The sequence below is a fragment of the Cyprinodon variegatus genome, unplaced genomic scaffold, assembly GCF_000732505.1.
Source record: "Cyprinodon variegatus isolate N-32 unplaced genomic scaffold, C_variegatus-1.0 Scaffold39, whole genome shotgun sequence".
Lineage (NCBI taxonomy): Eukaryota > Metazoa > Chordata > Actinopteri > Cyprinodontiformes > Cyprinodontidae > Cyprinodon > Cyprinodon variegatus.
Genome location: NW_015150492.1, coordinates 858537 through 873840, shown reverse-complemented (window position 1 = coordinate 873840; position 15304 = coordinate 858537). Strand labels below are relative to the sequence as shown.

General features: G+C 34.1%; 2 long non-coding RNA genes across 2 annotated transcripts; one reads left to right on the top strand and one right to left on the bottom strand.

Annotated features, from left to right (window-relative positions):
- Positions 1-6967: 6967 nt before the first annotated feature.
- LOC107081688 lies at positions 6968-8882 on the top strand. The gene is made up of 5 exons (XR_001481105.1): positions 6968-7108; positions 7190-7284; positions 7386-7505; positions 7615-7681; positions 7782-8882. It is a non-coding gene; the product is annotated as an uncharacterized LOC107081688 (long non-coding RNA).
- A 5454-nt stretch (positions 8883-14336) lies between these two features.
- LOC107081701 lies at positions 14337-15259 on the bottom strand. Its single transcript, XR_001481106.1, has 3 exons — positions 15011-15259; positions 14821-14899; positions 14337-14722 (listed from the first exon to the last, which is right to left on the bottom strand). It is a non-coding gene; the product is annotated as an uncharacterized LOC107081701 (long non-coding RNA).
- Positions 15260-15304: the final 45 nt, after the last annotated feature.

Genomic DNA, 15304 nt, shown 5'->3' with positions numbered 1-15304 from the left:
GTATTTTCTCCAAATACAAATTTTCTCCAAATACAATATCAAACACATATGCAACACATTTCAACAAATCAAATGCTTTCAACCAAGAGGCAAATTCTACTGGAATTCCATTTTTAATTGAATAGAGTGCAGAAAATCATGATCACTACCTGATCAATACCCCATTAACAATAAAATCTGTGAAATTAATTTAAAAACTCTTTATAACATCTATTCTACAAATAATGAAATACCTAAATATCTTGAAATAAATCCAAATTGTTCCACATCTTTAATAAAAAGCAACAGAGCAGTACTTATCTCAAAAATGAAACACCCAGTATACTGTAACCCTCTCTGGCCATAGCATTTTCACTTTTTTTACAGAACCAAACAAGGAACTAATTAATCTATTTATATTATTTGTAAAATTTCACATTCATAGAAATATATTCAATAAAATCTTTATTCTTGTTAGATACTGAAATAAAGAAATACATGCAATATGCAAATCATATCAACAATAAACAAACTATCTCCATAGTTACAGTAACTTATACCAGAAACTGATCCTTCATTTATCCCAAATACAAAATTTTTCTCAAATCTTAAAGCCCTCACAACTGTATTCACCCTCAAATGCACTACTGCCTTTTTTTATTGTGTTCTTCAAACTACAGTAATATGATTGTCTCTTCTTCTATAAATATTGTATAGATCTTTTGCTGCATATTATTTTATTAAAAAATAAAAAATGTGTTGGTGTGTTTTTGTTCCATATTTTCCTACATGTTTGGAAATGCCAGCTATGGCAGTTATTTTACCTATTCCTTGGGCACTGATGACCTTTCTCTGTGTGGCCAACCAACAGAAATTAAATGTCCGACACTATTTTGCCCTTATTACGGTAATCAGTTTACCTTATGTTGAAACATTTATTAAGACAATAGGTTTATATAACGTTCTAGAATTCTTTAAAAAAAAAATTTCATATGGATTGGCCCAGGAACTACGCAGATAATACTAATAAACCTGAAAAATCATGCCTTATGACAGTTACAGTGTGTGTGCTGTGCTGTAAACAAGCGCGGTGGCAATTATGCATAACATTATACCACATTATTTAGTGACCGTTGCATTTCCACATGTCAATATAGAAATGGTGATAAGGTGATTTTGTTAAAAGCTGTCATGCATAATCGTACCGCGGTGAAGTTGGTTAGAAGCCAGACACTGGACACTTATTGCTTGGGTTCTCTGGATTATACTGTTAGATTTAAGGAATTTAATTTATTTTGACAATTGCACTCTTTTTTGCACACTTACTTGATTATAATCAGATTATAATCTAAGCCATTTGCTACCCTCTACAGTGATTTTAAAATGATCTGAATAGATTTTATTTATTTATTTGATGGCTAACTGCTGTGTTGTGCCTTCCAAAAGCCTTCACAAAATAAAGCTCAGCTCCTCTTCCTGGACTATTCTTTGACTCTCAACTTTTGTCCTCTTCCAAGTATTAATACTGCAGCTATTGATAAATGAAATACAACGTTCTGTCTGTTTTATCTTGAAACTGTGAACTTGTTTGATGAATATAGTTTAATAATATTACTTGTTCCAGAGAAATAAAATGGTTAACTTGCAAATAGTATACCTGTGATTCATTACTGAGATTTAGTGTTTATTTCTTGCACACCTTTAAAACGGTTTAGGGTCAGGAAGAAAACTTTTCTTTTATGCTTTGTTTTATGCTTTCCTAGTTGTTTGGGCAGCATTCTTTTGTTTAAATATAGAGCTGGACTGAAGGGCCGGCTGCAGAAATAGGACACAAAAGAGGGAAAAGTGCCTACTTTTCTATTTAAGTAAAAGTCTACATATTTTAAAACCACAGTGAGAAAAAACATGCAGCTTTAAAAGAAAATAAGTTTTGAATTTCTGAGATTTAAACACACATTGCGAGACAATGCAGGATTATAATACACATAAAATGATGCTACTAAAGAACATGCAAATGCATCAAATGGTGATTTAGTGACAGAATGAGACACAATAGCTTCATCATGTAAAATTGATTACAAGAATAGTGCCTTACAATATCTAATGTCCAAGATACTAAAATTAAATAATGTTGCTTGTACTTGCAGATAATGTAAACACACAATTACCGCTAAATGTTAGCTAAGTGATTTGGCAAATCATTAAATTTATGTAGCATTAAATGTATTTTACTTATAGGCAATATATGTTGCATATGTAAACTATCCTCATAGGTCATCTAATTTTTTTGTTTTTATTTTAGCCTATTTTTAAAATGAACATACTATTTACAATATTAGCAAGTTAAAGCACCAAATAACCTAACCAAATCTAATTAAAACTAATGATTTCTTTTTATTTAAAGTGAGAGTGCATATTCATGTACATTCAAATATAAATATGTAAGTGCAATTTTTATTTTGTTTTTTTAACTGTGTAAAATTAATGTTAAGTTGGAAACCTCAATGGGATTCCATTTAATGGGTGGTTGTGCAAAAAATACTAGTTTGTGAAGTAATTGTAAAATACTGTAACCTGCGTGTTTGATTATCAAATGTAAGTTTGGAAGATATTATAATTAGCAGTGCTTATATCTTTTTAAAAAGGGAAAAAACATATATGTGTTCAGGTTTGAAATTAACTTTGAATAAATTATTGGCCTCCTTGCCTTGCTATGATAGGCCCCAATTAATTTTAAGCAAACCAACAAAAATTAAGAGTATGGTTTTTCTTTTTAACATATTTTAAGAACTTAATAATATACATAGCATTCTAGATGATGTAAGTAATGAGACAGCAGTGGCACACAGGAAATATATTCTAGCTTTATTTGTTTCTCAAAGTATACACATTGAAGTGGATTCAACGATGTAAAAGAAAAATGAATTTGATCTTTTCAGGTAAAAAAAAAAAAAAATCTAAATTATTTCATCTAACAATCTCCTTAAGCACTTTCTTTAAACTTTGCATGTAGTCGTTCCATATCCCAGGCAGGCCAGTTCAGTTGTCAATTCCATGAATCCTGAAGATGTGTTAAGTCCACTGGCTAGAAGAACGTCATTGAAGAAAAAGTAGCTCAGTTATAAAAAAAAATGCACGTATGAAATCAATACCTTTCTTTCATTTTTTAATGACTCACCTGACAGCAGCTTGTTCAGGTTGCAGTAATTCAGGCCATCATCGAGAAGACTGGTGAACCCAAGAGAGATGGACAGAGCCTATAGGGTGGATTAGGTGTACTATTAAAACACTAATAACATTCAACTGTTCAAGCTGAATAAGAATATTTCTCCTTAGGATTCAGTTTTCTATTTTTAGAAAATCAAAAATAACACATTTGACAAAAAAATGAAAACAAATGTTAAACATTTTATTTAAATAAGCAGTAACATTTTTTTTTTTTTTTAATACTCACAGAAACACTGCAGCCTCCACTCTGAATGGTGGGACCAAGAGAGAAGCTGATGTTCTGAACACTGCCATCAGGGGAAGTGTGGTTTGCTTTGATTGTTGAAGGCGTCGCCGCAATCAGCTGCAAAACAAACCATCAAAGAACATGACACAAGGCTCATCAATTTCATTATTTCATCATTTTCTGTTCTGTTACCATATATTCAGGGCTGAAGACTTGGATTTGCTTTGTGATTTTAGTGCTGATTTCTGCACAAGGTTTGGCAAACAGCCTGGAAAAGAAATTTGATTTAGTACATATAGTAATAACAAAAAAGTAAATGTAATAGAGATTGCACAGAGAAAGGTTGGTTACACTCACCATAAAGTTCCACAGAATGAATGGTAGGGTATGGGGAAGGGGAAAGGCGTTGGAGCAGCAAAGGCAACCGAACAGCTGAAGAGTCCTAAAAGCAGAGCAGAGGCCAGCAGAATGGTGTTCATGGTTTCGTTTGAAGTGAGACGCTGTCTTTTCAGTTTGCTTCTTCTCTCAGGAAAATATGAATGAATGAAAGCGCTACAAGTAAATTTATACCCCAGCTTGTCATGAGGTGGAGAAATGGCCCTGAAATTGATTTATTGTATGTGACAGAAGTCTTGTGGTTAGTGTCTGACCAATGCTTAAGTTCTACTAATTTTCTTCAAGTAAACAAAGCAATCGATCATAATGAAATTGCGTGACGATAAAGTTATTTTTCTATTTTTTTTGTAAGGACTAGCTGCATGTTATAATGTAGATCTGGCCTTTGACTTTTAAAAGGAACCTCCTCCCAGACATATTAGTTAGGCCACAACACCCTTTTACAGATGTATTAAACTTTTGCTGTTTTGTCAGACTTCAATGTCTTAGATAAAGCTAATTTCAGACAAACTGATATCAGACAAAGATTAAATACAAAAAATGTTTTTTTAATTATTGTTTCTTTTTTTTGGATCAACCAGGGCATTTAAAATCATGAATTAGCAGAGATCAAAGGGGAACACCATTTTTTTTACATTGGCCCCTTGATTTTACGTTATTACTTCATGTTCTACTCACCCATATGAGTTTTGTGTCATTTGGAGCTGTTCTGAAGATATTTTGTTAGGTTATATCCAAGTAACATCTTCCTATGGGCAACAACTTGAAGGCACAAACTAAACTGTTCATAATTTATCATTTATGGTACACCACCATTCATAACATGTAGGTGAATCACTGTCCCCCAGACATCCGAGGTTATATTTTTTATATTTATATCTTTTAAAAACAAAACCGAGTGCGTATGACGTCATCCGCACACCGGACTGGAGTTTTCTTCTGTTTTTTTTTTTTTTTCAAAAACAACTTTATTTAACCAATGTACATTACACCAGGCTATACCTCTTATATATTCAGCAAGCTAATCTTAGTTGTTCAATTCCATTTCGAGAGAGAGATCATCTGTGGTAGTAGCACTAGACATTTTCCAGGCATGTGAGTAAAACTAGCAGCAGTTCAGCGGACAGGATGAATGAATGGTAGCCGGCACGCGCAGATGACGTCATACACACTCCGCGTTGTTTTTAAAGAATGTAAATATAAAAAATATAACCAAGGATTTCTGGGGGACAGTGATTCACCTACATGTTATGAATGCTGGCATACCATAAATAATAAATTATTAATAGTTTAGTTCGTGCCTTCAAATCGTTGCCCATAGGAAGACGTTACTTATATAACCTAACGGAATTTCTTCAGAACAGCTCCAAATGACACAAAACTCATACAGAATGGGTGAGTAGAACATGATGTAATAACGTAAAATTAAGGGCACAATGTAAAAAAAAAATGGCGTTCCCCTTTAACCAAATGTTATTAAAAGCTAAGTTAATTTTAAAGCCAGATTCATGACATCAACAACAAATAGCAACTACAGTTAGTCTGGAAAGGTTGAGTCTGGGGGAACCATTCTGCAGAGTAAAACAAACTGGATCATTTTGGAAGATGTGCCTCTGGTTATATGTTGTGTTTCATGAGCTTTAGAAAAAGAACCCTAAACTGGCACGATCAAGGTAGTATGATGCTCTGGGGTTGCCTTGCCTCAAATATTTACTGCAAACTATGAAAGCATAGGTTCAGTTCTCAGTTCTCTCAGTCATCCAGGTCATAGTCATTCCTAAAAAGGTTAAAAAAGTAAAAAAAAAAAAAAACCACTGGAATTTGTTTTCCCAGTTTGAAGACGTTTCCCTTTCCATCCAGCAAGCTTATCTCAATTCACAATGTCTGGATTAGCATCGAATTCTAGGCTTTTATAGAGTAGCCCAAAAAAAGCCGTGTTATAGCTTAGAAAACATGCAAACCGAACCAAAAAAAACAGGTTCACCCCTTAGTATTAGGGAGTCCTTGAGGTCATTGTTGACCTGCAAGACACAATACTGGCCCATGCCGCTGAAAAGGGAGTCGTTAGGGTCATTGTTGGCCTGCCTGACCAGGCGAGATGTTTTGGTCCTACATAGCTATGGGGGTTGTGATGATAACGGGAAGGAATCATCAATGCAGTGATAGAGTTGATTCCTTCCCGCTATCATACCAAACCCATTGCTATGTAGGGGACCTCTAATTCATCCATTCTTAACCTTTTTTGGAACATATTCAGTTCTCTAGCAGAAAATTCTATAGGAAAATGTCCGGCCTCCAGATTGTGATTTTAAGGTAATATGCACTTGAGTTCTGCATAAGTTTTATTATTATTTGTGGTGACCTAAGTCCAGATATCTGCTTGAGATGTTGTGGCCCAATCAAAAATCTAAGCTTTAGTTCCAAATAGAGAATGAGTGAAAAACAGGGCGGGTAAACACAAGATGATTTCTCCCTGCATCTCTGGTTGGGAAATATTTCAACCAGAAAGGAGGGAATAGATCCATTCCTTATATAATAAAAACATACATGAGAAAAATATCCAAGACGATAGTTTTGAAGAAAAAAATGTCTTTAATTCAGATATAAAGTTGGATATACTGTAACAGCAACACTTTAGCATAGAGTATAGCTAGGTTCCCATTACAAAATCTTTATTAACAATAAAGCATTTTGATAATAATGTGCTCAGATTTTTCAGGCTATCTCAACAATAGAAAAATAAGTTTCCATTTTGATTCTATATTTTTTTTATTCTATGGTTTTCTTGTGGTTTGTTCAAACAATACGGCATCAGAAAGCATGTTTCTCATCAATAATAGAAATTTTGATACGGTCAGTTCATGTGCTGTTGAATCTTATGACTTCAAAATGCTAATCATGGGAAGTACGCAAAGTGTATCAGCTGCTTTGTTAAATGTTTTTAGCTATCAGAGCAACTGATAGTTGAGTTTCTGGACCTTTTGCATGGATAATCACCATAAATAGAATTTTCTTGATGTAACAATCACTCTACTGTGTGATTAATTTTTGTACTTTTTAAATAATCTTGTGATGTGCTTGAGGTTGGGAGGAGCTAAAGAACTAGAACAAGGTTCTTCTTTAGGCTTTCAGGCTCAGAAGAAGCTGGAAGCTCATCAAAGTTTCATTAAGCATTGCAGCAATGGGTTTTACAGTTTTCCTCCAAGCATTTTCTCTCCTTCTGCTTCTTCATACTCTGCCTTCTTCAGCTGTAGACCCATCGGCATGCAAAGCAATGTGGTAAGTATTATAATTATATAACATATTATGTTTAATATTTGGGACTTTTTGTCATGTTTATTAGTTTTTCCTTTTTTAAAGGGTTTTTAAGGCTCCTTGCACCAACACACAAAGTGGAACAGGCGGAGGCTTTGATACCTTATCCCTGTGCTCTTTTGGAGGAGTGTTATTATAAGGTAATTACACCATCCTGGGTGGGGATTTAGAATTATTATTAATTTGTATCATTATCTGTTTATCACATTTACACCTTAAATGATTTGTGTTTTACTTTCAGGTTATACAGGTTGCTCCTTATTATCTTGAATTAGAGTGTTGTTACCCATTTCTCGGTAAAATAGCAAATATCGTCTTTACATTCAGTTCAACTACATCTCCATATTTCTGCCTAATGAAGGTAAGTATCCAGTTTTTATTTGTTTTGGTTGTGGAATCAAATCAGGTGCTATGCCAATTTAAGTTGCATGCATTTGTCTGAATTAAAGCTGCTTATTAACCCTGCACAGGGCCTTGCCACCAATTTATCTCCTTCAGAAACAAAGCCTTACTGCCACCTCCAAAATGTTATTAATGGTATGTAAATTATATCAACATTATATTTTGATTAAATCACTGGTCATAAGTGTGTATGTGTGTGATTATTCAATTTATCTCTCCTTTGTACACACAATAGAAAGTGGTCTCAGCAAGTTCCCTGGCTACAAGGAGTTCTGCAACAAACGCCTCTGTCCTTCATATGAATCAAAAAAATGCAACATCTGAATGTAAATAACCTAATTTCTGTTTTTCTCATTTTCTTATGTCATTTGCTTTTTAATTCAGAAATTATTTCAAGATTATCTCCTTGCTGTTACTAAACTCTCACTAAATGACGCTTTGCTCAGAATGAGGGTTTGTGGGTTGGCTGCTACCTTGGCCAGGTCTCTCTTGAAAAAGAGATTCTGAATCTCAATGGGACTTCCTGGTTAAATAAAGGTTAAATAAAAAAAATAAATAAAAAAAATGAACACACAAAATGCTGACAGAAATTAAAAGCACTTTAAAATAAGTATCTTTCAAGTATGCCCTTAAAGAATTATAAAACTCTCATAGAGGGAAAGTAAAAGGAAAACTCTTTGAAGACAAGTTAGAGCACTTGGAGAAGGCAAAGAAAATATGTAAATGGAAATGTAGCATGTAGTATTTATATAAAGTACAGTTTGTGGGTGTCATAATATTTAAAATTCTATTTTAGGTTCCTTTCTATGTCTCTGTTTTCTTGTATTTTCTTGTTTTTTAAGGTTTTTCTATATCAGTTTATCTTAGTGTTTGTTATTGTTATATATTTTCTAGTTTTATTATTATTAGTATTAATATGGTCTATATCATGAAACCATGATAAAGGCATTAAGCAGAGACTTTCCAGACAGCCTGGCCTCATCTTGATTTTATGGAAGCAATAACACATAAGTTGTCATGGTGTTTTATTCTGTGCAGATAGCTTGCTCCAGACCAGGCTTACAGCCATGCTGACTCCATTCTGGTTCCTTTTCTGCTCAGTCTGTCATAAAACCGATCAGAAAATTTGCCCTAGGCATGGAGTTTGGATGTAATCACTAAAACCACGCCCTATGGACATGGATAATACACGCACCTTAGTTTAGTTTTGTCATCAATTTAATGTTTCTTTTTCAATAACTCTTCAGTGCAATATTCAATAACTAAGTCCAATATTTATTTATTGATGTTACTTCTTCAATAACTCAGTGCAATATATATATGTATGTATATATATAAATATATATATATATATATATATATATATATATATATATATATATATTCTTACCGTGTATATAGCTAGCTCTCACTCATAGAAAACATATTTATTGTGCAGGAATAAGGTCTTAGCTCTGTTACACTGCTAGCCAAGTAATTGACATTTCGTTGTCAAGATTTACCTTGTGTTTTTTTTGTGCAATGACAATAAAGGAAGTCTAAGTCTAATCTCGGTTGATGCATTCATTTCTCCAGGTTCTCTGGCTTTCTCACATTAAACCATGAATGAATGGACTGGATTTTTTTTAAGGGTACCAGTAATAGATAAAAGAAGTGTAAAGATGTTAACACAAAAGTATATCACAGTTTTTAAATTATAATTTCTAAAACCATATAATTGTTTTCCTTTTCCATCACAATAATGTGCCAGATTCCATTATTAAGGGCAACGACACAGATCAGGCCTAAATTTAACAAAATTTAATACTGATGAATCCTGAAATAATAATAAAGTCACTTGTGCCAAACATATTTTCTTTATCAGTAGACTTAGGTATTTAGTCTTGACAACATGGGGAGAGCATATGGTGTAAAATTGAAAAGATTCTCAGGAAACGAGTTTGAGGAAGCCTCCATCCATGGTCCTCTGTCTGAACAAGACTATATTAAAATATAGCTGTGTGTCACAAAGTGAGCCTCAGGTTTTAATCTCCTATATGGTGACACAAGTGAGAACGATTGTGCTGACTTGTTCTCCATGTCATTCTTTTATATACTATGAAATCTGTTCTAAAACCATAGGATTGAACAAGAACAATTGAACAATTTGAAAAAAAAAAAAGCTTCATCAGATCATCCATTTTCCATCACCCTTTATCCCAGCTGGGGTTGTGAGGGTTGCTGTGCCTATCTCCAGCTTTCAATGGACGAGAAGCAGGGTACAACCTGAACAGGTTGCCAGTCTATAGTAGGGCAACACAGAGACATACAAACAATTCACAGATAGATAGCCAATTAACCTAACAGTCATGTTTTTGGACTGTAGGAGGAAACAGGAGTGCACATAAAGAATCCATTGACGCCAAGCGAGAAGACGCAAACTCCACACTGAAAGACCCCGGGCTGAGAACTGAACCCGCTACCTTATCGTTGCAAGGCAGCAGTGCTACCCACTGCACCAATGTGCAGAACAATTTGAGAACATGTTCTCAAAATGAATTATCTTTGGACAGGACACCGCTATGCAATGCCTCACATTGACACAAACCACTATGCAAATTCTTTTATACCAACAGCCACTTGACTTTTAAATTCTATGAAGGGTGCCTGACGTGTTTAAAAAAAAAAAAAAACAATCATTGTTGTCTTTTTACTGTCTTTTTGTGTTTTTACTTTTATTAATTTTGATCCTCAAGCTCCCTGTCACATTTTTAATCATCTTATTTTTATGTTATTACATGTTTTTATTTGTTTATTTTTTTATTTTTTATTTTTTTTGTTTGTTTGTTTGTCTCATGTACTGCTCAAATGAATTGCCCCTGGTGGGATTAAAGCACAGCAGCAGACATACTGATAAACATTAATAAGTTAGGCTGATTCCCATTACCATGGGGCAGTTATCTTTCTTTGCAGGTCATCCTCTTCATTAGTAGAGACAAAATACGATTAAAATGATTTTTACTGAAATGTTGACAGCATCCTCCTCAGGAAAGATCTATCTATAAATCTGCTTGAACTAAATGTAAAATCTGTAAAAACTTATAATTTTACACATTGTTTTTTGCAGCCTGTGCTACATTCTTCTTCTGACTAGAACATAAATAAAAATTTGAAGTACATAATTTATCCAGGGATTGTTTTTCTCATGGTGACATGCTCATATGACTCTCAATGTGACTTTTTGTGATAGCATTGTTGGTTTGTACCATGACTAACACAGGTTAACTGTGCAGTAAAGAAGTAGAAGACAGAGGCCTTGTCAGCATTAAATTGATTTGATTCAGGATATAACTTGTGGTTCTTGTTTTGTTTTTCTCATACTGTATGCACACTGTGCAAGTGATCTGAGATGTTTAAACTCTATTAGTTTTACTTTGCTAATCTCAACTAAAAGTAAATTCTCTGCTACCCTATTTCTTTGTGATACATAATAGAAAATAGCAAAGAACTCCAGTAACATTTAAGGAAGAGAATAGTGTACTTCCACAAATCTAGCTTATCATTATTATAATATAATCCCCAGATGCCTGAATGTGCTAAATTCATCTGTTTAACACATGTAACTTGTATTTTAATATAAAAGAGTAATGGTGCCTCGCCAACAGATTGTTCAGGAAAGAATTAGACTTTGTGTTCTAGAGACATTTTGCAAAATTAGTCTACATGTTTTAGCTACAGAGGTGGATAATCCAGACTGGGGGCTTAAAATCTGATTAATGGAAGCAGGGTTTTTTTCTTTCTGTACTTGGATCATCCACCTCCATTTAGATAACAGATGGCTAATGAACTTCTATAGCTTCTAGCCTGTTGGATACAAATATGAATTCACTATTTGATATACATTTTAGCTAATGTAAGCTATGAATACATCCTACTTTATAGTTCTAAAAATCAGTTATCCCACTGTTAATTCTAGCAATAAAATGGCTCATTAATTGCCAGGCTTGAAAATAATGGTAAACCACAATAATCTACTGACTTTAAATGTCATTCGTCTTATTGGAATTTTCTGAATGATCTGTAATGGGTCAGAATAAAATGTGAATAAAAGGAGAAAATATCAACATATATAATGTGGAGTGGGGGTGAGGGTGGTGGTCCCTCCTAGAGTTGGTCTTGACCAGAATCCTGCATAGGTCTGATTTTTCAAAACTGGGTCCACGCGCACCCATAGAGTTCAGAACCAAGACCCGACCCGTTACCTGCAATTATCCTCATTAAAATCCAGGCCGGTAGTGCAAGGATCTGTACATAATAAAATGCAACGACCCATGATCACAAAGTGAACACACAGCCGTTTATAATAAGAGACGCAGAAAAGATAATTGCCTCACACTCACATCCAGAGTGCACTGCGCTCACAGATTAACAGCTGTAAATTGGTAGAGTTTGCTTCATTGCTTAAAAAAATACTGTTATCTGGATATTCTTGAATTAATTTATTTTTTAAGATGTAGAATTAATAAATGAGAAAATATAAATAAGTTTCATACATGCTGTAACTCTATGATACCCATATTTTGTTCATATACCCGCATCCGTGAAATAATATGTTTTTTTTTTCCCTACCCGTAGATGTACACTTTATACGGGTACCAACTACCCGGCCCGGTGCAGGACTCTGATCTAAACTGTGTTTGGATACACTGTTTTTAGGTAGTTGATTGTTGATATTTGATTTAGTTTATGTGTTATATTTAGTATTTAGTTTTCTAGTAGTTTTTATGTTTTATTTTTTACTGTCTCGATGTCTTTTGTAAAATATTTCTTATATTAATTTTTCTGCTTTTAGTGCTGGTTGTGTGCAATGTCTGTAAATTGTAAATGGCCTGTACTTATATAGTGCTTTTTGAAGTCAGAGGACTTGATCAAAGCACTTTATACTACTGTACATTCAATTATTCAACCCCTTCAAACACACTCACACACTGACACACTGGCTGAAAGCTACTGAAACCTTGAATTTCCCAGTGGGGATTAATAAAGTATCTGTCTCTGTGTGTCTGTGTAGCTGTCTGTCCTGGGTCAGTTGGCCTGTTCCCCATAGGAGGATTGGCCCCTACATTTGATTTTCTTCTTTACCTCCATAACTTTTAGTACAGTTATGGAGGTATAGTACAGTAACTTATAGTACAATAACTTACAGTATATTGCTTAAGCACTTAATTTTTATCTATCAATACGTTCTGTACTCTAATCTACAAAGTGGAGAATATTGTTTCCCCTCAAAGTTTTTGATCAGGGACAAATGCTCGTAATAAAATGCTTGAGTGTCAAGAAAGGCGCTGTTAAATAAAATGTATTATTATTATCATTATTATTATTATTATGATAAAATCCATGGTCAGTAAAATAATCATTGAACATTATTGGTAAATAGCCACCGAAAATTGCAGGAGAAATTAGAAATCGATTTTCTTTTTTTAACCTCTGTCTCGCCAGCATCCTTTCAAATTCACTGACAGCACTGAGTTGTGTTGGAAAATTTTGGAACATTATATGAACCACATAACAGTGTGTCTGCGAATTCAATGTCTGTCTCTTGAACCCGCAGTTGGCTTCAGCAGATGGCCGCTCACACCAAGCCTGGTTCTGCTGGAGTTTTTTTTGCTGTTACATGGGAGTTTTCCTCTCCACTGTCGCTACAAGCATGCTCAGTGTGAGGGATTGCTGTAGAGTCAATGCAAGCGAATCTCTCTCAGATATATTTCCTAAATCCTGCAAAGTCAATGACTCAATGCAATCAGCTACGTTTCCTTGGATACAAAACTTTAATTAAACCCTTGAATTATAGAAGATTGCAAAAATATTAAAATAATGACATTGCTTGACTAAAACCAACAATTATTTAAATTTTTTTATTATTATTATTATCTGTATAATTGGATGCAAAAAAAAAAAAAAAAGCAGAAACATCAACTTTTTCTACCCACTTTGAATTGAGACAATCAGATTTATCTATTTTTTCACATGGACGTTGCACGATGCCTGTCTGCAGAGGGCGCCAGATGACAACATTGGATTGATGCCTATATTACTTCATCTATTCTAGAACAACAGGCTCTGTATAAAAAAACAATAAAAAAAAAGATTTGTTGATTTTTTTTAGTGTTCTTAAGCTGGCGTGTGTGTGAAATGATAAAAAGATTGCTTTAAATTAAATGATAATTGGGTGTGGTGCCACAATGAATAATACTACATTAATGCTATGCTATTGTAATATGCTCAATATTTGATACATTTTTATACATTTATTTGATACATGTGACACATTTTGTGAGAAACTCTGCATTGATGCCTTAAAACTGACTGCTTGTGTCAGAGCTTCTGTTAAAGGGACTGTCCCATAATAAACCACTTGTGTCATTTTGTATCGCAGCTATGCTGATACTGTTATGACCTAGAGGGGGTATGGTTATGCTTTTCTCTTATTTTGCATTAAGATCTACAGATCAATGAGGTTCCCATTAGAATTATGTTTTGGGTTAGTTTTGTCAACATTACTCTTGGTTGACATTTTCTTTTTCCACAACTATAACGTTTTTATATCAGTTTTTAGCATAGGTTGAGACCTAATTTTCAACCCTTTTTAGCAGTATACAACCAAATGTAATGCTGATAATATGAGTTGTACTAAGAATCAAGACAGGACAGGGAAAAGTAAAGAGCACTATAAAAGTGCACAAATTACAAATACATTATGTTTGCTAGTGTACAAAACCTACATTTTAATAGTGCCTCATGTTTTTTTACCTTTATTTTTTTGGTGCCCTTTCTGGTTTTCCATCATGTCAGAATATTATTGTACAGAACACACTTTTTAATGAACCCTTTAGCTTATAAAGGTTTAAAGCTCAAATACTAATCATAAATCCAACCTCCAGCTATGACTGTGCAGCAGATTGTTCCGCTTTAGTCCTGGAAGCATGGTTGTCACAGTAAAGATGGTCAGTGGTGAAATGACAAAAACACAAAGGAGGCTTTTATTTAACAGATTTGCTGAATTATATGATATAATTGAAATTTCCACACTCATTTTAGGACTTGGGAAGGTTCAACAGGCCGACTGTTCGCAGCCAAGACAGAGCCAGTCATTGGTCAACTCCAGGAAGCCTGAAGCTTTGTCCAGTCCACTTCCTTTTCAGACAGAAAAAAAGAAGAGATTAAAATTAAAAAGATGCTTAGAAAACTGGGCCTAGAAATACTTACTAGTGTACAAGTGTTTGAATTCTTACCAGTGATGATATTGCGGAGGCTGCAGTAGTTGGAGTTGTCATCAAACAGGCTGAACCAAATTGCTGAGGTGGATGTTCCCTGGTTACCAATCAAGGGAGAGCTGATTATATTTTAGTTTGAAGTTAAAAAAAAAAAATCTACATTGAGAAAATATACTGTGCTTTCCAAAATATTTTTTACACCACTTACATGTTTTCACTTTCAGTCACCTTTATGGACTTTACGGCCATAAAGGTTTTTGTCAATTCTTGGGATTTTGTATGATAGAACAGAAGAAAGTATTTCAAACTTGTCACACAGAATATAAAATATGCAGGATACAAAAGAGTTTTTCAGTGAACAACGAAAATCTATCTTAATGGCTCTTCATTTCACTGCTGTCCCCACCAAAAAAAAAAAAAAAACCCAGCTTTATGTCCATACACGAACCATAAAGGTAAAAGTTTTCTCATCTAGGCTAAAGCTCCAGAGTTACGATGGGCC